Genomic DNA, 22,753 nt, shown 5'->3' on the forward strand with positions numbered 1-22,753 from the left:
TCACAGTGGGGGTATGTTGAGCCCTAGAACTACTTCTCTTCTACATACTTTCCTAAACCTTTTCTCTTCTATTTTCCCACATCAGTGCCTCATAAGCTATCAAAGATTGTTACATATTGATTTTAGGAGTGCATTTAAGTGATTGTCAAACTATATCCTTGTGTGTGCTGTTATGCTCCTATACCAATAGGTGTCATATTTCATGATTGACTGGTAAAAGTCCCTAATATGCTCATCTTTTCTTTGCTGCAAAGGTTTCCATATTTTGAAAAAATCAAAAAACTAAAAAAGGTAAAAAGGGTATGCCCTAAAAGAAAGATCAAAGGGTGAAAAGAATGAAATGGTCAAAAAAAGAAAAGAAATGAACCTCAAGTAAAAAAGACCAGGAAAGTGTGCAAGTCCAAATGCCACTACTATTTCATGTTCTGTAAATAAAAAAGTTTCATGTGCAGTTTGTTGAACTTGATACTGCAATTGATGAATGGCCAAACAGCTCAATCCTGGCCAGTTCATCTTTGAATTTCCTGTTTTAGAGATAGAGAATAAAATCTGTTCAAATTGTTCAATCTTGGCAGATAAGTAGTTAGGTAGAGAAGTAAAGGAGCTCAACTGTTAAATCTGAGCCCTTGGAAGAAATAAGTGTAGATCTAGATAGCTTTGCAGTCAAAAGAAAAGAAGAGAATGAGGGTTTGCTAGTCCAAGTGCACCTAAATAAAAGAAGAAAAAAAATGTTAGGTATTGTAGGCTGGGTAGGTAGTTTTGGTGTTGCAAAAACATGCTTATGATTAATTTTGTCCCTTAAAGATGTTCATCTTATGGATATCATAAGTACCATGGCAACTGTTTGGTTACAAATCAAGTGAGGCATGACTAACTTCCCTTCACACTTCTCCAAAATCACTTACTAACCTCCCCCCAAGGTTATTGAGATCTGCTCAATACTCCTAAATCACTCCATTTCATGAAAAATCCCGAGTAAAATAACATTCTTGCTTTAGGCAAATAACTCACATTTCTTGTGTAAAAATCCTTTCGTTCCCTTAGCCTAAGTTTCTTAACATTACACTAAGCGCCTATTTTTACATCATTATTCATATTAACTGTTAACATGATAAGTATTAAATCCCTTATAAATTCCCCTTCCCCCATATTATATAAATAAATAATAACCCCCAAACATTAATATCCCGCCCCGATTTTATTATAAATCATAACGCTGCTCATTGGGAATTAATGATTTATCTGAAATACATTAAGAACCCTCCCCCATGCTCATAAGGAGTTAATTAACCTCACGTTAATTAACAAACCTAATCATAATCCCACGACCTTGCAAACCAATGGTAAATGACCCCGATGCGATATAAAACTTTAAATATGTTGTATGGGCCCCGCGCCGTAACCCTCCGTCGCCTCTAAAAAGTGCCAATTGTTCGATTGGTGCCCTCCCATCGGATAGCTCCAGATCATATCACGCCCCCCCTCCATCCGTAGTTTACCACCCAGGGAACTATGGTATTTCTGCCTGTACCTTGGACACGTGGTGCCTCCCCGCGCTGCTTGCGGCCCTCCCCACCAAAACCGCTTGAGCCCATAAGCGGTGTGGGGCAATACCACTTACCCCTGTCCTGCTGACCCCGCTCACTGATGTCATCGCCAAGTCACCACCACATCATCCTCCCGTACCCCTACGTCACGACAAAACTTCATACCCGATGACGTCATCCGACCAAAAAGCACCAAAAAGCCCCGCGAAAGCCAAATTTTGTTAAAAGTCATGAAAATGTCATTTTTTTTGCCCATTTTCTTTCGTTTTTCTCTGCGAAACTATTGCATGCAAATTTACATCCAAGAAAATATTTGAGCATACAGTTCGCCACCCAGCCAAACAGAATCCAGCGTCTTGCTCCCCAGCTCGTCGGTCAACCTGCAATTGCACTGTTCGCCTCTAAAAACATGTATTTACCCCATTTTTTCACTTCCCGAACCTATAATTTCGTGTTTCCTCTGTGAAGTTTACCTAAAGAGCCGAATTCAAGCTAAATTCCGTTTATAACTCTCAGAAAAAGACACCCCAAACTGTTATTTTGCCTATTTTTCCACAGAAACTTGACCTCCAGTTTAAAAACACAGAGAACTGAACATGGAAGCCCTATGGCCCTCAATGTCGCAGCCCTCAATGCACCTCACAAAGACCAGGACTTGTTGCCCTTGGATGACAGAGATTTTCAAATTAAAGAGTTATCTGGTGATATGAACCATCTCCAGGCATTTTGCAGAATTAGGAATAGTCATTTGAGTAACTCTGATATCCTTGGAATATGGGAATCTAATCTCCCCAGGTATTACCTTCCCTCAGTCAATGTTTTCCCAGATATTATCCACCATTGTTGTGCAAACTATGACCCCGTCAATAAAGCAGTTATGAATCCATCACAAACTGTTCTCTTTTACATAACTGCTGAATCTATCAATGAGATGTTACACTTCCATCCAGCTCAGCCCCTTGCTCCTCTTTCCATGGGATTTTTTCTTGAGCAAGGCTCTCAATTGCCCAATGCAGAAATAACCCGGATTGCTAAGTTATTCATGAAGCCAGATTGCTAGCGTCAAGGCCCACCTCCCTATGTACATGCCTGGTTCACTGAAACTGGCAGGCTTATTCTTGACATGATATCATTTATATTGGGATTAAAAACCAGTGAATTTGTTGATGAGACCATCTTTGTTATGTTGTCAATGTTTACTCCAGGACAACCCCCTGCTGTCAAATATGATTATGCCTCTTTCATTGCCAATAAAATCAATGAGCAATTCATAAATCTGGAAAGAGAAGGAGTCTTCAAGTACACCTCTTTCATATATCACCTTCTGCTATATTATCAAACAGACATCTTTTCATTTCCTATCAGAAAATTGGATTCCAAAGGAGAGAGGAGGTCTGTGATATTTTGGACCTCAGTCTTCCATAATGTTTCTGAATCCCCTTATACCTACTGTGACTTCATTGACTGGTTTATACATCCAGCCTCCACTTTATTGATAGGAGCTCCTCCTCCTAGGCTCTCTGGGGATATAAAGAAGATTTTACATCTGTCCAAAAAATACAGAATAGGTGACTGGTACCTCTACCAGAATCACACTGAAATCAGAATATATGGCTGTGAACTGTGCCCTTACAAGCTGCCCAAATATGTGCCCATGAAACTTTTTTCACTGGAGTATTTCATGCAACTTATCAATGCAGATTTAACTCACTTTTTCAATGTAAAGAAAAAGGCTCAGCTGAGAATAAGAAACCAATTAGGCCCTTTTATCATTAACAAGAAGAAGGCATGGGAAGATGCTGATAAGATATTAGGAGAAGACCTTAAATTGAAGAAAAGTTTCTGGCGGGTACCATATGACCCAAATAGCTTTATAAGTGATAGAAAAGTAAAAAACAGGCTATCGGCCTATAAACATTTTAGGATCCCTGAAATAGAGCAATTTGCTAATCAGGATGAGTGGGTAGAGGGTACATTGGTAGAAGAACTTACTTAGCAAGAAATAATGGAACAAGCTATGAAAGACCTTGAAAAAACCCTTGACCTGGACTCTTTTGGACAGGTATCTTTCAAGCTGCCTCAGCAAACCGGAGTGGGTACATCCTCTGCTGGAACTTCACAGCAGCCTGTACAGGAAACCAGTGCACTAGGTACAGGGTCTTCTAAAGGCAAGGAAGTGGCAGGCGCGGAGCAGCAAGCAATGACTGATCAGCAGGGGCAAATTCCTCCTGTCCAAACTAAAGCACCGGAGATACCAGTGCTACAGACTCCTCTAAATGAGGAAAAAGTCAAGAAAAGAGACAGAGAAGAGGACACACCCATTAGTGGTCCTGCAGAACAGCCGGGTGCAAAAGGGAAAATATTGGATCCTTTATCTGAAGAGGAAATCATTGAAGAAACAATAGAAAGTTTAATAGGTGAGAGGGTTACCCAGCAGACTTCCCCAATGGTGGACACATCAACTAGCTCACACAGGCAGGAGCTAGAAAGGCAGCATAGTGTGGAAGTTTCATCCACTAGGCCACCAAGTAAGCAGACCTCTGATATCAAAAGAACATTCACAGAGATAAAGGCTAGAAATGATCCACTGAGGCTGCAAATTTACAATCAATATCTTAAAATGGCCCCCACAAAACAACAAAGATTGATGTCTACATATGACATCAAAGAGGGAAAAATGATCATGAGTTATTTCAAGCCAAAGTGCAGCAACCACAATCAGTAGCTGATTACATCAGGACAAATCTAGAGGTCCTGGCCAAGGACATTCACCCAATAGACCAGATTGAGCTGCACAAACAAACTGGAGAGATGGTATACTCCACGTGTTGGGTCCCTATAATACTAGTTATTACCCCATTACTATTGAAGTTGCATCCCTTATTAATATTTTTGTGCCCCTATTATCCCCATATTGTTATTACTTTGCCCCATAGAATCCCTCTATTGTTATTTTTGTGGCTTTATATTATTATTGTTAGGTCAGCTGGGTTATATTGTGACTCCTTAGACTCCTATATATAGAAAGGAGGTTTTGTCATTTGAATCATCCAAGAATTGTTCATTTATGTAATGTAAAGGAGGTTGCCCCCTCGAAGAGGCTAAATTATAAGGCGTTGATCTATCTTTTCTATCTTTTCTTGAGCTGGTTTCATAACATTTGGTATCAGAGCTTTGGATTCTAGGGTTTTGCTGCTCCAAATAGGTTATCGTGGCATTTTCGCTATAACTTTTTTTATGCAACGTTTCAGAAGTTTAAAAAAAAACCCATTTGAGAAGAAATCGCGCTAAACCTTAGGTCTGAATTTCAGAGCTTTTCGAGCTATATTTGCAGAGATATGATCTGAGGAAGTTGGTCTTTTTTGCAGACTCCTGAATTACATTCCAAACAGGTGACCTAGGGAAAATTGTCATAACTTTCTCTCTGGGGATTGGATTGAAATTTCATAAGAAGGTACAAAAAGAGGACGGGTTTTAGTTTCTTGTATGAATTTTTTAGATCCATAGGTCGAAATAGTGACTTGCGGCACGTCGTACAAATTCGCTCTACTGAACTAGTCTATAATCAAGTCACTGTGGGAGATTTTGCATAACTTTTCCTTGGAGAATCCAATTTGGGTCAGAATTGTGGCATTGGAAAGAGGACACGGAGGGCTACTGCAAATCACAAAATTAGAACTAGATGATTGGAAAGTACAAAGATACATCAGAGGAAATATCGAGCTCCTACAAAGTGAAAAAATGTGTGTAGATTTTCCTAAATTTCTTCTTAAGCTTGGTTTGAAAATTTATTTTGAAGGAATTCAAAGCGCATAGTAGAGCATTATTATTGGTAACTGATGCCCCGAGGAAAGAAAATACAAACACCTAGTAAGGAACCTGAAAGCTCTAGCATTACTCATGAAGAAGAGGAAGAAATGCTACATGATATATCAAAATTACAAGAACAAGTGCAACAAATGTCATTGTCACAAAATCTAACAGAAGCTAAGATAAATGGCATGGAAGCTAAGATGAATGGCATGGAAGCTAAGGTGGACAACTTGAAGATAGATTTGAACACAAATTTGAAGACAGCATGGCAGATTTGAAGACAGATTTGACAAATTTTCTACAAGAAATACTTACCAATGGTGAAAAGGTAGTAAAGGAAACTCATGATGCGAAAAAAAAGAAATTTTAATCATGATTTCTTAAAATCTAATGTGGGATCGAAAATCCACCATATTCCAAAAATCAATATGAGGAAGTTTGATGGCAAGGATCCCGTAACATGGATATTACAAATGGAGCAATTTTTCGATCTCAATAATGTGCAAAACACACAAAATGTACGTATTGCAACTTTATATTTGGAACCAAATCAGTTTGTATGGTATCAATGGCTTTGCTCTCGCAAAAAAATTATCACGTGGGCAATTTTTACAGAAGAATTGATAGCACATTATGAGGATACAAAAAGCAACACTTTTTTTAGCCAATTGATAAGTCTCAAACAAAAGGGTTCAATAATGGAGCACATTGAGGAGTTCCAAAAATTGAACATAAGGGTAAAAGATATTCCAGAGGAGCATAGGATTGATGTGTTCATAGGGACTTTAAAGGATAATATCCAACATGATTTTCGCCTTTGGGAACCTGATTCATTAGAGAAGGCATTCAGGTTAGCAAGAAAAATGAAAAGCAAAAATTATGGCAACCAGGAAGCATACCACTCACAACTACAAAGATGGAAGTGTGGTTGCTCCTGGTCTTCCACAACCTATAAGGTTGACACCACAACAATTGGAAGAAAACAAAGCAAAAGGTCTTTGTTACAGTTGTGATAGCAAATACACTAAAGGTCATAAGTGTGCTGAGAAGAAATTATTCTACATAGATTGTGAAGAGGAAGAAGAAAAGGAGCAAGAAAGGTCAAAAGAAGAGGATATACTCCAGGAACAAAGCCTAGATAGAGAAGAAATGAATCCAGCCATATCTTGTAATGCATTGGTGGGAATTACCACTCCTCAAACCATCAAGATAGAAGGACAAATCAAGAAGAAAAATGTACTAGTGTTGATTGATTCAGGAAGTACCCACAATTTTATTCATTGTAAGGTAGCAAAAGAATTGACTTGCTTCTTATACCCAGCACCAGAGTGTCAAGTGATGGTTGCAAATGGAGGAATAATAAATTTCTCTGAAAAGTGCCATAATATCAAGCTATCAATGGGAGAATATGTATTGACTAGCCCAATGCTTTCCATTCTAATGGGAGGTGGTGATGTTGTACTAGGAGTACAATGGCTACAATCCTTGGGTACAATAGCTTTCAATTTTCAAGAACTTTTCGTGAAATTTTCCGTGGAAGGAAAGGAAGTTGAATTAAGGGGTATTGCAGGGAAACCAGGAAAGATAATTAGCTCTAATGGTATGACAAAGCTTCTAAAAAAGGAACAAAGGGGTGTAATTGCACAATTATGTTCGCTAGATGTTTCCACATTGCAATCATCTATTTCTCCAAATCTCCAAAAAGTCTTGGACAATCATTCCAAGGTATTTGAGACTCCCAAAGGTCTCCCACCTATTCATGATCATGATCATGCTATTCATTTGATTCTAGGAAGTGTTCCTCCAAACATCAGGCTGTATAGATATCCCTATGCCCAAAAGAGTGAAATTGAACGTATGGTTACAGAAATGCTAGAGGCTGGTATAATTCAACCGAGTCAAAGTTTTTTCTTTGCCCCAATAGTATTAGTGCACAAGAAGGATGGATCATGGTGCATGTGTCCGGATTATAGGGAGCTCAACAAGCTCACTATTAAAGATAAGTTTCCCATTCCCGTCATTGATGAATTACTGGATGAATTGCATGGATCAATTTACTTCACCAAGTTGGATCTTCGTTCAGGATATCATCAAATCAGAATGAAGACTGAACACATTCCAAAAACAGCATTTAGAACTCATGAGGGTCATTATGAATTTTTGGTCATGCCTTTTGGCCTTACCAATGCACCTTCAACATTTCAAGGTTTGATGAATTCCATTTTCAAACCATTCCTTAGAAAATTTGTGTTAGTATTTTTTGATGATATACTAATCTACAACAAATCTTGGAAGGATCATGTTGAACATGTTGACAGGGTGCTACAACTATTGGAGGAGAAACAATTATATGCAAAAATATCCAAATGTTTCTTTGGAGTACAAGAGGTGGAATATCTGGGTCATATTGTATCTCATGAAGGAGTTAAGGTAGACCCTAGCAAAATTAAAGCCATTAAGGAATGGAAAATCCCCACATCCATAAAGCATCTGCGAGGATTTCTTGGGTTGACAGGGTATTATCGCAAGTTTGTTAAGAATTATGGGAGAATAGCAGCACCTCTAACAACATTATTGAAGAAAGATGCATTTTCATGGACTCCAGAAGCAACAAAGGCCTTCGAACATCTTAAAGAGGCAATGTGCCAAGCACCGGTCTTAGCTGCACCAGACTTCACAAAAACCCTTATTGTGGAATGCGATGCTTCAGGAAATGGAATTGATACTGTTTTAATGCAAGATGAAAGACCCATTGCTTTTGAAAGTCGTCCAATCAAGGGAAAGTTTTTACACAAAGCTATTTATGAGAAGGAAATGTTGGCAATACTCCATGCACTTAAGAAATGGTGACCCTACCTAATGGGAGGACACCTCAAGGTAAAAACAGATCATGATAGCCTTAAATATTTTTTAGAACAAAGATTATCCTCTGAAGAGCAACAAAAATGGGTCACAAAGATGTTGGGTTATGACTTTGAAATCATCTACAAAAAAGGGAAGAAAAATGTGGTGGCAGATGCACTCTCAAGAAAGGATGAGGATGTGGAAGCATTGTTGTGTGCCATTTATATTATCCAACCAGATTGGATAAACGAAACAAGGGAGGAATGGAAGAATGACGAAGAAATATGGGCACTTATTCGAAAGTTACAACAAGATTCCAGTACGTCTAATACATTTAGCTCACAAAATGATTCTTTAAGGTACAAATATCGCTTATACCTCTGTAAGAATTCCCAACTAAAACAAAAGATTCTTATGGAATTGCACACTTCTCCCTTAGGAGGGCACTCAGGATTTTTTGAAAACTTACCACAGGGTTAAGAAGGAATTTTTTTTGGATGGCCTTAAATTGGATATTCAAAAATTTGTGGTGGAATGTTTGGTTTGCCAACAAAATAAAGTTGAAACAATTAAGACACCGAGTCTATTACAACCTTTATCCATTCCAAGCCAACATTGGGAGGAGGTTTCAATGGATTTTATCACAGGTTTACCCAAGGCCGGGGGGAAGAGTGTCATCATGGTGGTAGTTGATAGACTTACCAAGTATGCACACTTTTGTGCATTATCACATCCATTTAAAGCTAGTACGGTTTCTACTGCATTTATGGAAACAATTCAAAAGCTACATGGAACCCCAAAGATTATTGTAAGTGACAGAGATCTCATTTTCACTGGAAATTTTTGGACGGAATTATTTTCTTGTCTTGGTACTTAGCTCATAGCTCATATTATCATCCTCAATCTGATGGGCAAACTGAGATAGTAAACAAATGTTTGGAAGGATATCTTCGTTGCTTTGTATATGATAAACAGACATAATGGGTCAAATGGTTGCCTCTGGCTGAATGGTGGTATAACACTTCCTTCCATACCGCAACAAAAATGACCCCATTTATGGCACTTTATGGATATCAGCCACCATCCATCACATCATATTTAAGAGAAAATTCTAAGGTTCAAGCAGTGGAACATCACATCAAACATCAACAACAAGTCCTCCAACTCTTAAAGGATAACCTCGTGTTGGCACAGAATAGAATGAAACAACAGGTAAATCAACATCGCAGCGAAATAAGTTTTAATGTAGGTGATTGGGTATTCCTACGGCTACAACCATATAAGAAAATGTCCCTCAAGCAAGCTAAGAAGGATAATAAATTATCACCAAAGTATTATGGTCCGTACAAGGTGTTGCAAAAGATTGGTACTATGGCATACAAATTGGAGCTTCCTGCAGCTTCTCGATTGCACCTAGTTTTCCATGTTTCATGTTTAAAGAAGGTTATAGGCGACAAGCTCCTAGTTCAAACAATATTTCCAGAACTTGACGAGGAAGGAAAAATTATATTGGAACCGGAAGTAGTCACAGAAACAAGAACTCGACAGCTATGAAATCGATCAATTTCAGAGTATCTTATCAAGTGGAAAAACTTATCCACTGAAGATTCCACATGGGAGGATGAGAATTTTATACAGAAGCATCCAGAACTACTCAAGTGTTGAGGACAACACTTTTTTGAAGGAGAGGGGCATGTTGGGTCCCTATAATACTAGTAATTACCCCATTACTATTGTAGTTGCATCCCTTATTAATATTGTTGTGCCCCTATTATCCCCATATTGTTATTACTATAGGTGTTTCATTACCTATCAACATGAGAAACAAAAACAGGGAAACAATAAAGGAGATCTAGATGATGACAAGATCATAAATGCTTATTTTTATTGAATGCTTCCAGTCAACATGAGTAAGTAACAACTATTGTAGATGATACATTCAATGGGCATAAATGTTTTTCCATGTCACAGAAGGCGCCCTTTGGCATAAGAGACCACTAGTGAGAGGTATTTATTACACTAGAGTTAGCAGAGCACAAGAAAGATAGTAATTTTGGGAAGACTTGAACCATGGTAGGCATAAATTCACTGAGCTTGTAAGCCAATGTTGACACTCATATCTAATGTTCAACAAAATTTTATTATACTTTTTTCTAAAAACCTTAGAAAATGATCTCTTCAAAGACTGAAAACCCTATAACTGTCCCTACCTCATTAGCATGAACTAGGTAGACATACAAGTACATCTTCTATCAGTCTACCAAGTGCTCATCTTCATCAATTGTCATCTTTAGTAGACACTTAAGGGTTGTCTTATGCTCATCCTCCTCCACTATAAATTTTAGTAGAACAAGAATACTTTCCTAGACAAGAATCCTCTACTCACATTTGGATTTTAATTTATTATGTTCTTGGTCATTCCCCTTGTATTGGATCTAGTTGAGAGATCAAGGAAATGGGTTTCAGAAGAAACTACTTACTCGAATATGAAGGATGAAGTAAATCCTTAGTTGGTAGATATCAGAAGTATATATGAGACTATAGATATTGGTTCTCTAGATATTTCAAGTTTCAAATAAAAAAACGATGTTTAGGTGACCTACATAGGAGACGAGAATGCATTTTTGTATGAGATACAAAAAATATTCAGGGAGCTAGCTCAAATGACATTGTACATTCTTGACATGAATAATGGAAATTCAATGGAAGTACCTCAAACATTGAAAAGAAGTGGTTTCAAGGAAGTATATGCAATTCAAGATGGATTCCAAGGAAGTAATTGTTGGCAAGGAGTTGGGGAAATACTTTTTCCAAAAAATGTACATGTAGACACTAGAAATGAAGCAATTTTTTCTCAAGATCATAAAGTTAATATTTTTGCCTTTACAGTGGTAGAAACAGAGACTCAAAAAATCCAAGAAATATGAATTCACAATACTGCCATCTTATTTTCGCTCAAAAGCTAGGATTAGTTCAACACCTCAATCTATTATAGTTAAACCTAATGTTGAGTCACTTTCATCAATCAAACCATTGTCACAAATTTTGAAAATTATTCATTGCATAATTTACTTCTTGTTGCATGCTAAAGGCTAGATTTTGGTGTTGATCTCCATTTTTGAGGATTTTTGGCTTTCTAAAGCAATTATATAATAATTTATGCCTTCCAACAAGGATAGTTTGGTACAAACACAAATGGATATTGTTGTTCTAGATGGTGCTATTAACATATAGTGTCATGGCTTTAAGAGCATGGATCGAAAGAAAATAAGGAAGAGGTGTGTATTTGTTCAAATATACATAGGCATTGTATTCAACATTGAACTAGACAAAGAAGACATTGCACACACTAGATGCAAATGGCCTTGAATATACCCACTAAAGAAAGTTCTCTCACATATGGAGACATAGTGTTGAGTAATGATCTAAGTACAGTCCAAAATGATGCTCCTCTTCATCTTATAGAGGCTCACTACAACAGAGTTATTCTATTGATGGCCAACTAGAAAAATATAGAAGTGGGACTGATGATAGTGTGGGAGGAAGATACTACCCAAAAATTAGGAAGTTGGTCAAGGACGTGGTTAAGGCAGCTAAGCACAATGGTAATTTTTATCCTTGATTAAGGTAGCCTTGGTGGGGCTTACTATTTAAAAAATTATAGAGGTAGAAATGTTGCCAATGAAAAACCAAAAGATGAGTATTCCTTTACTCCCAACAAGCCAAATTGTCTTTTGGGAAATTTTTTGGGACAACCTAGTTTAAAGAGACAGGTTGGGGTTGGAGAAAAAGTACCACAGAAGTTGCAACATACCTTCTAGATCATGTTCATTTTGCAAATGTTCCCCCTACTATGCTTGTAAAAATAACACATTGAATTTTAATGTAAAAATAATGATTGTGTGTAAGAAAGAAAATAAGGGACAAATTGTGAGTAAAATTGCATCGTTTTAGTAGTTTGTACCACATAATTGTGATGCCAATGACAATGGAACATCTAGTTTTTTAGTGGTTGTTGTACATAGGATTGGAATATGAAGTATAAGGATACTTAATATTGATAGACTTGTTGGTAAATTTCTTGTGAATAATATTATTGAATGTAGGAAAATATCAGCAAGTTGGAGGAGAATCATATCGTGACTCGAAGGACAACCCAAAACTTCTGAAAAAAATAAATAAATATAAGGAATTAATAACAATGAATCTCAAGTCATAAACCAACAATAATATGGGCTTCAATGACATCCCAATCAACCAATGTCATGTAAGGAATTGTCGTCATTACTAGTGTTCAGAGAAACATGGAAAAAAGAAGGTAAGTAAAGCTCTTTCATTAAACCAATGTAATATGAATGTTCGATACTAGCTCATAATGATCATTTTTTTCCATTATGAGTAGAGTACTACTTTGATTATACTTATATTTATAACTATAGGCTAACTAGAGGAACCTCTAACTTCAACTATAATGTCTAACAATCCATTACTTATCAGTCAATAGCCTATTCAATTGTTCTTTATTCTTTGTTACACATAAAGAATAAGGAGAAGCGGTCAACTGCCTAACAGATTTTGGGGTCAAATTTCTATCTATAGTAAATGCAGACTACTCTTATAATTATGAAATTAGGCAAACTTTTCCCACATATATCGATACCACTTAGAGAAGGATATAACAATGCTACCTAGTACATGTTCAAGTTGGAGCTATGGATTGAAAATGCACAGATAATGATATTGAATTGTGAGATTGGGTTAATTACAGGAACATCTAGATACAAGAAAACCTGTAGTGAATTTGGAATTAGTACATTTAGGAAAATGCAAATATCATTTGAAAGGGAAAGATGAATCACCATACCTGCGAAACACCCCTCTATCTGAAAAAGATATATTTTGAATTCCTTTTTGGATTCCCTGCCACTCTACATTAATAGTGTATTCCTCGTGAGAATCCTTCAAGAGTAGATGCAACTGACCGACATTAACAGTGTATTCCTCTACAAAATCTTCGAAGAGTAGATGTAGTTGACTGAGAAGTAGGAGTAGAAGAAGCGTCCAAAGTGGAAAAAATGCTCTCCCAATTGATCAACGAATAAAATGATCTTAAAAAAATCCTGCTCCATTATTTATCAAAAAATACCACACGTTTCACTCAATCGCCCATATAATATGTATCTTAGGAGAAAATTTTGCAAACCCCCATGAAATATTGATGAAATTTTCCTGAGATAATTAAATTTAGAGATAATGAGTCTCTCGGGAGAAATTTTGCAAACCCTGATGAAATTTTAGCATCGCTAGAGAGATTTTGCAAACCCCATGAAATATGGATAAAATTTTGCCACTATAATCAGTTTCCCATGATAAATTTCGCAAACCCCTTATTTTAGTTTGTCCAAAAAAGTTTTGCAAAACCCCATGGATGAAATTTTGCCACTCTTAGCATAACTCTATTTCCCATGAGAAATTTTGTTGCTGAAGAATTTTTTTCCAGAGATAATCTGATGAATTTTTTGTTGTCCCATTATCTCGGAAGATAATCAGATAAAATGTGCTTCCTCTCCCATGAGAAATTTTGTCAGCGCATAAATTTTTGTGGAGATAATTTGATGAAAAATTTTCCACTCCATTACCTTGGAAGATAATCTAATAAAACGTGCCCGAAATTTTTTACAAAGTTTGGTGTAAAAAAATTCCCAACCAAAGAAATACAAGTGAAGGTTTAATTATAAATTACAAATTATAAATTATAACACAATCAATTTGTCAATCGATTTAGTTGTAGATTATAACACAATCCATTTTTATAATTAAATAATATTAATAATAATTATTTTTAATTAAATAATATTAATAATTATTATTTTTAATTAAATAATATTAATAATTAATTTAACTTTGTTTTAATATGATATAATTTTTAAGACTTATTTTTTTTTAATAAAAATAAGGGTTTTGGAAAAGATTACCATAGAAGATTTTATGCATGTCAAATATTTTCCCAGCAAAATATTAAAAGAAGCTGTATTGTAAAATTGTGTGTAAATTTAAATTCCCTGGAAAAACATTTAATATTATTTGTCTTTTTATTAATTATTAATCTTTTGTTTTTTTGTATTTTGTAACATAATAAAGTCTCTTATATTTAGGATTTTATATAGAAATTTAAAACAATTTTATTAACAATTTTTCTCTTTCATTTAGGATTTTATATAGAAATTTTAAACTATTTGGTTAACCAATTGTGTTATATATATATATATAAGTGTGGGATTTCAAAAAATTAGAAATAATATATTAATTTTTTTAATTAAATATTGTGCTAATAAGTATAGTGGAACATAACTAAAAGTAAAGAAATATTAAAAAATTATCTACATGATAATTTTTTTATTAATTTTTTGATTTTTCTTTAGCAAACCACTTTTAGGTTGAAATTTCTTTTAATGTTAGTCTTTCCTCCAACAGGTCATGGTTTATACTATGTGTTTCTTCAATATCATCTGAATTCAACTTTATGACTAAAGAGTCCAAAATTTATCTGAATTCAATTTTATGACTAAAGAGTCCAAAATTTATAAGGATCGCCTATTAAGGTTTACAAGGCTCCAGATGGTGGAAAGACAAAAGTATAGTCTGAAAAAGAGAACAAGGTTCCATACTTACTCTGTTTAAAGTCGTCTTGACAACCTTGAAATCTCCTAGATTGATGGTCGTGTATTCGATTTGTTTATGGATCGATTTTAAGCTTGGATAATCATTAATTGGCGTCTTGATGTTCTTAATCCAAACAATTATGGCTAAAGAATGTGTTATGTGTATTGGATTACAAGGAAAAGATTGTAGAGAGCCATGATAAAAAAACATAACATAGTCTTCTTCGGTTGGTTTATATAGTCTTCTTCTGCTGGTTTTCTTAAATAACAGTGATGAATCAGCCATAAATAACAACCCTTAAATAACAGTGATGCATCAGCCATAAATAACAACCAGTGATAACTATATCCTAATATTGATTTGACAATTAAATTATAATAAATTTTACAATTAAAAAATAAAAAATCAATAATTACATAACTCATTGAAAAACCACGAAGGATAATTATAACGGTAGAAAAACTCGTATTTCTCCGTATAGATTTTTAAGTAAATTTGAAAGGGTACCCACATATGGCATACAACAATCTCAATTAGGAAAATGGCTTACAGAGATCAGCATATAAACTAGAAAATCAATTGCTGACATTATTGTACGACTTGAGTTCTCTACTCTAATCTTGCACTCAGAAAAGTAAAATATATAAATTACATATACGCAGTTTAGTTATCTGTAAAGGCCCCACGAGTGATTCACAACTGTGAATCCGCCGTCAACGACGAGGTTATGCCCACTGACATATTTTGACTCATCGCTGGCCAGGTACAGACCAGCCTCGGCATATCCTGTACGTGAAAGGAGTGGTGCACGGCATTAAGCACTCTGCCTGGGTGATGATCCCGCGGAAGAAGGGGTGCATCATCTCTACAAGCAGCGTGGCGGGGATTCTTGGAGGAGCTGCTCCATACTCCTACACAACCTCCAAGCATGCGATCATTGGATTGACTAAAAATGGCGCAGCTGAGCTTGGAAAGTACGGGATCAGAGTGAACACTGTTTCCCCTAATGCCGTGGCCACGGCTCTTGCAGTCCAGTATTTCAAACAACTAGGGGATGCCTCCTCAATTTCAGAAGAAGATAAGATTGCCATGGAGAGCTTCTGTAACAGTGTCGCCAACTTACAGGGACACACCCTTAAAGCAGAGGATATTGCCGAGGCTGGTCTGTACCTGGCCAACAGTATCGCCAACTTACAGGGGCACACCCTTAAAGCAGAGGATATTGCGATACTGTTGGCGATACTGTCGCAGAAGCCCTCCATGGCAGCCTTATCCCTTTCAGAAATTGAGGAGGCGTCCCTTGTTTGAAGTACTGGACTGCAAGAGCCGTGGCCACGCCATAAGGGGAAACAGTGTTCACTCTGATCCCGTATTTTCCAAGCTCAGCTGCGCCGTTTTTAGTCAATCCAAGGACTGCATGCTTCGATGCAGTGTACGAGTAAGGAGCAGCTCCTCCCAGAATCCCCGCCACGCTGGTTGTAGAGATGATGCACCCCTTATTTCTCGGGATCATCACGCGGGCGGCGTGCTTAATGCCGTGCATCACTCCTTTCACGTTTACATTCATCACTCGATCGAATTGTTCCATATCATACTCTGCCACGCTCTTCACCATAAAAACAATATAATTAATATAAAGGAGAAAGATGATAATGATATGAGTTAAAGTTATGTTAGTATAATCTATTTCTTCCAAGCAACACTTCAACACTTTAACTTGATGATCTATATGCCAAAAAAGTAGCTTTAGGGAACACCCTTTTCTAACTATTATATTAGAATTCATTTCTTTTGACTAGTGTTCCTAAACATGATATAAAGTTCTTGTACAATTTACAATCTTAACATGACAACTCTTAACTTGTAAGGGACTTTCAACTCCTCTAATCTATTCAAAATTTTAGCATTAAACCTGTATCAAATGATTTTCTATAGTCAACAAAGTACCATAGGAGATTTTTTTTATTATTGTGACACTCCTCATGAGGTGGACCTTAGTTTAATGATAGTTGCTAAATCCATCCTCATCTTTATCATTTTCCCCTCGCTTTTTGGTTGTATGCTAGTCTTGTTTCTATAATAATTCCATAAAGCTTAAGAAAAAAAAGGGATAATAATAATGGTCCTAAAATTAGATGTTTTCTTTGAGTTCATGGTCTAGAGAAGCCCTATTTTATTTCAAAATTAAAGAGCTTGTGGATGTAAGGGATGAGGACATGCCCTTCAATTTTTAAACCTTTTGACTGGTAGCATTCAATATACTTAGATTTTCCTTTACCAACCCACTTAGCCCTAAGCTCTATGTATTCTAAAGAAAAACTTCAAGTTCACTTATAAAAATGGTTTGGATGTTGTCCAGGACATCATGGATTTCTAATCCTTTTTAAAGTAAGACTTTTAATATTTTAAACGAAACTTGTTTTTATTTGCTCTTATAGTTTTTTATGATCTATCTTAGAAGGGTGCAAAAGATCCTATTACATTCTTTTTCTCCCATAGAAAAAATCTAGTAATTTCATTTCTAACAAGAAAATTAGATGTGTATGTGCCTTTGAGCATTCCGCTTGGCTAGACCTATCAAAATATTTCTCAAAACGATAATGAAGAAAGCATCCCTTAAAGAGTAGAAACCAAAAATAAATCTTTGAGGCCTAAAAGGTCTCCAAATAACATCATCATTTGTTCCATTATGTAAATATCAGAAACATTTACTAGAGTGGAGTTCAATTTAGATTTTTTTTTTTAAATAGTATATGATGCTTAATCAGATATGAAAAACATCTAAAACCTTTATGTTAATTGAAGCCATAATTCGTAATAATATTTTGATAGTTGAACTTGGTCTAATTCCTTCGTTTTCTAACTATTGTAATCCAATGACAATTAATCTTTAGAGAGGGAGTTTTCTTCTTAGTTATTGTGCTTGAAAACATGATCAAATGAGATATTAGTGAAATGTTCATAGCATAATTTATTGGATTAATATAGACACAAAAGGTTGTATTTATGAGAGAATAAACACCAATAATCTAATTATTAACCAAATATGAATCCCCAAATATGTAAAACTAAGAGATGTCCCTTTCCCTAGCCAAATGAAGGAGAATTCTAAGTTCCATCAGTTCCACATAATTGTTGGTGGAACTACCTAGGAAAACATTAGAATGAATTCAATGGAATCTGAAAACATATAGAATCCCCTTGGACCCACCAATGGATGAATCACCTTGAGCTGAACCATTAAAAAATGCCAAAGAAAAATCACGAAGAATATTTCTTGTAGGTCGAGAGTGGATATGGGTTTAGGAACTAGAGAATGTAAAATCTCCAAGATAACAGGGATTTGTGTGGCAAATAATTGTGGAGATGGATGCTGCTCTTCAAAAAATTCTTGGTTTTGCCCAATCCAAATACCCCATACCATAGAGAGAGGAAGAGCTTTAGTCACATATGATTCTTAATGAAATATCAATAAAATATAAAATATTTATGTTAATTGAAGGATGATTCATGATAATATTTTAATAGGCCACCTTGGTCCTCTCCTTGGTTTTCTAACTATTGAAATCCATCATTACGCCAACTTTAGAGAGTGAGTTTCCTTCTTAGTTACTCTCCTTGAAACATGATCAAATATGATATGAGTCAAATGTTCATAGAAGAATTTAATGTTCTAATGTAGAGGAAGAAGGGTGTAGTTAAGAGAGAATAAAAACCAATAACATAATCTATAACCAATTATGAATTTCCTATGTGAATTCGAGAGATGTCCATTTCCCTAGCCAAATGAAGGAGAATTTTAAGTGCCATTGATTTAAAATAATTGTTAGTGACACTACCCATTCCAAATTCAAAATAAATTGAGAGGAATCCTAAAATATATAGAATCCCTTTGCCCCCACCCATGGTTGGGTCCCCTTGAGTAGCCCCATCAAAGAAATCCCAAGGAGAATCATGAATAATATTTCCTGTAGGTTGGGATTCAAATATTGATTTAAAAAATAGAGAAGGTAAAAGTTCTAAGATATCGAGGATTTGTTTAATTGATAGTTTTGTAGATGGAGACCGATCTTCAAAAATTGATTGGTTTTGGAAGATTAAAGTACCCCATACAATAGAGAGAGGAAGAGCCTTAGCCATGTGTGATGCTTCATAAAATATGAAAAACATATAAAAGCTTTAATTTAGTTGAAGCCATGATTCATGACATTATTTTGATAGGCCACCTTGGATCTCTTCCTTGCTTTTCTAACTATTGCAATCCATCTCTAGTCCCACTTTGGAGAGGGAGTTTGTTGTTTTTTACTCTTATTCATAACATCATCGAATGCGATATGAGTGAAATGTTCATAGCATAATTTAATGTTCTAATATAGACGAAAAATGGTGTATATATGAGATAATAAACAGTAGTGATATAATTTATAACCAAACATGAATCCCCCTATCCGTGAATCCAAAAGATGTCCCTTTCCCTCACCAAGTGAAGGAGTATTTTAAATGCCAATAGTTCAACATAATTGTTGGTGTAACCACCTAGGAAAAATAAAAATAAAAAATTGTGTGGAATCCTAAAATATATAGAATCTCCCTAGCCCCACCCATGGATGGATCCCTTCAAGTTTTCCCATCAAATAAATCCCAAGGAGAATCATCAAGAATATTTCTTTTAGGTCGAGAGTTGGAGATTGGTTTAGGAAGCGGAGGAGGTAGATAGTTTAGGATAGCAAGGATTTGTATAATTGATGTTGCCTAGATGTAGACTAGTCTTCATAAGTTGCTTGGTTTCAAAACATGGATATACCCTATACCATAGAGAGAGGAAGAATATTGTAATATTTTGGGGTGATGCTTATTTAACAAGATTTTAAGAGAATCTTCTATGGTGCTACCTTCTTAGATAAAAGAGGATACCATTGACCATTGAATTTTATACAATATGTTTTAGAGAAAGAAAAGTGTAGAAATAGGTGATAATTTGTTTCACAATCCATGCAACAAATACTACATTGTATAGGACAAAAGAAAGACCATTTTTGAAGAATTTCCCAGGTTGGTGATTTGTTAGGTACTAAAAGCCACATGAATAATTAGACTTGGTAGAGAATTTAAGCTTACATATTTTTTCCACACCAATGAGAAAGAACTATCTGATTTTCTTGGGAAAGAGTAGTATATCTTATCTTTGGAACATATCCCCCAGAAGGGTTTGAAGAAAATATCAATTGATATGCTTGGGGAAACAAAGGATTTTTGTAGTCTTTGATATAGGATTACTAGAGGGGTGTGAAATCCCTTCCAAGCTCAATTTATCTACTAGAAATCCAATGGGTTCGACATGTGATTAATGGAATAAAACCTTTCTCTATTTAGCCCTTGAATGAGTTATGTAGGGAAAATTTTAGAGGCTAATATTCATAAATGGGCTAATTTTCTATGCTTTTTCTAAGAAAAGCATTCACCAAATTACACTTTTTCCAAAAATGATTCAACTAAATTTTTATCGTATAAAACTATTTTATCTTAAAAACCACCAAAATTATATAGATACTATATAAAATCATTAGAAATTTGGATATTTTTGCAAAAATATTCCTTGTTTTAACACCCAATCCATGGATACTTCTAAATTTGAACTTGAGTTCCATCCCTAATGCACCAAATTAGCCATTTGTTGGTGATGAGATAGGCGTGAAGGATGGGTTCCAGGATGATGGAAAGATTTTGTGATTTTTTTGAAGCTCTATATTCTAATCCCCTATAGAATCATGGGGGGTGTACTCAAACTTTATGATATGAGAACATAGAATATTTCACTATATTAATATCCACATATTTTTGGCAGCTAGGATTTTTTAGAGCATGAAAATTCATTTTAGGAGCCATCCTACTAGTGCTTTTGGAATTTCCATGTTTTCCCAAGAGGCCAATCCTAGTGGATTTCTTTCGTGATAGCCAATATATAGAAAGAACAAAGATAGTCAACATATTTGGTTTAAATGATCCATATTTATAAAGCCATGAAATGAAAAATAGATTCAAACCCAAACACAGAGATACAACAGAACAAAAATTCAATTAATTAAATAACAACTATTGAAAACTATTTACGTACATAAGAAAACAAACTAGCTCGAGCGATGGTAACTTATCTATGAGAAGAGATGTGATGACTACATGCCTTTTGAATTGTGTTACAATGAGGTCCGGAAGCCTTTTTATTATTTAGAAACAATGGAAATCCCTAAACATCCAAAAACCTAACCGTAGGAGATGAAGTGCCAAAATTTTGTGGGTCTTGTTGGGATTAGTTGGCACGACAACTTCCCGGGGTCGTAATTTGGGCATATGATCTTCGTTTGGCATGCATGATACCTCGTTAGAAAGATATATTTGAGGAAAACATTTTTTACCAATAATCCCTTACCTTATGGATATGGACTTGGTGTAGTTTTGAAAAAAGCATCGTTTATGGCTTCAAAATGGCTCCATAAGTTCAGGACCCAAAAAACTACCAGAAATAGAAATCTATGCTAAAATTAAGGAAACTAAAAAGAAATAGTGTTTGGGGTCCAACTAGAATAGGTTTGTGTGATCCAAATTTAAATAGGAATGCAAAAAATTACAGATATAACCATAAATACAAAGACGCAACAGAAATAACACTTCATTTCATTAATATCAAATACTGAAGTATGCTTACAAATAGAATGGAAATAAGACTAGCTCAGGCGATGGTAGCTTTTCTCTGAGAAGCAATGTGAAAGATACATGCCTTTGAAATATGTTACAATGAGGCTTAAAGGCCTATTTATTATTGAGAAACAATGGAAAACCCTAAACATGCAAAAACCTAACCTTAGGAGATGAAGCGCCAAACTATGGGCCCTGTTTGGGTAAATTGGTACATCAACTTCCCAAGGTCGTAACTTTGACATACGATCTTCGTTTGATGCGCACAATACCTCGTTAGAAATATCTATCTAAGAAATAGAACTTTCGAGTGGCCAAAATTAGACGATGAACCATGCTGGCCCCCGTTTTCCCTAAAAATTGTCATTTAGGGCCTCAAAACGGCTCTAGAAGTTTAAGACACAAAAACTGCCAAAAATAGTAAATTGTGCTACAAATAAGGAAACTGAAAAACTGAAAGAAACGATGGTGGGGATCCAAGTGGAATAGGTGGGTGGCCACCAATATCCACCTGGATCGTCCCCCCCCCCCCCAAGGAAGCAATGGTCCCCATTGCATTGAGTTCCTCCATGAGATAAAGAAACGTCTACTAAACTTGGTCCCTGGTGAGTAGCCTACCCTCGTGAAGGAGTTTTATTGCTTTGACAACTCAATATAGTTGGATCCTTTTCCTTCGGATGTTCTTGATCTACGTTTCCATGATCCGATCAATTGTGGTTGTTCCATGAAGTATCGATTTAACTATGTAGCTGTGAGTTATTGTATAACGTATGATGTGTCCAACAATGGTGGGAAGTATGGTTGAAGGTAGTCCAAATTGAACACTGGGTGCAGGCCAAGGAATGGGGGAATGCTGAGCTCAAATGTATTATCTCCCACAACCTGGGTAATGGTGTAAGAACCATATCAAAGTGGTCTAAGTTTCCGATAGGCTCTGGTAAGGTGTTCCTTCTGTAAATGTAGCCAGACTTTTTCGCCCACCTGAAACTTATGTGGCACCCGATGTTGATCATGTCGCTGCTTGTACTTGGCATTTGATTTTTCCAGAATATCATGGACCTATTGGCAGATGTTTTGGATGTGATTAATGAAGTTTTTTTCCTTGTCGACTTCAGACTAGACATGAGTCAAATCTTCCTGAGTAGCTACAAATGGTATGGCCAGATCAATGGGACATAATGGCTAGAAGCCCA

General features: G+C 35.8%; 2 pseudogenes; one reads left to right on the plus strand and one right to left on the minus strand.

Moving 5' to 3' along the window:
• The window catches only part of LOC149253417 (short-chain dehydrogenase reductase 2a pseudogene), a 41,729-nt pseudogene extending 25,651 nt beyond the window's left edge, over positions 1-16,078 (plus strand).
• On the minus strand, positions 16,075-16,482 carry LOC149253418 (short-chain dehydrogenase reductase 2a pseudogene; annotated as a pseudogene).
• Positions 16,483-22,753: the final 6,271 nt, after the last annotated feature.

This window comes from Pinus tabuliformis, chromosome 7 (genome assembly GCF_031772625.1).
Source record: "Pinus tabuliformis cultivar Carrire ecotype Pingquan chromosome 7, CPIR1, whole genome shotgun sequence".
Classification (NCBI taxonomy): Eukaryota; Viridiplantae; Streptophyta; class Pinopsida; order Pinales; family Pinaceae; genus Pinus; species Pinus tabuliformis.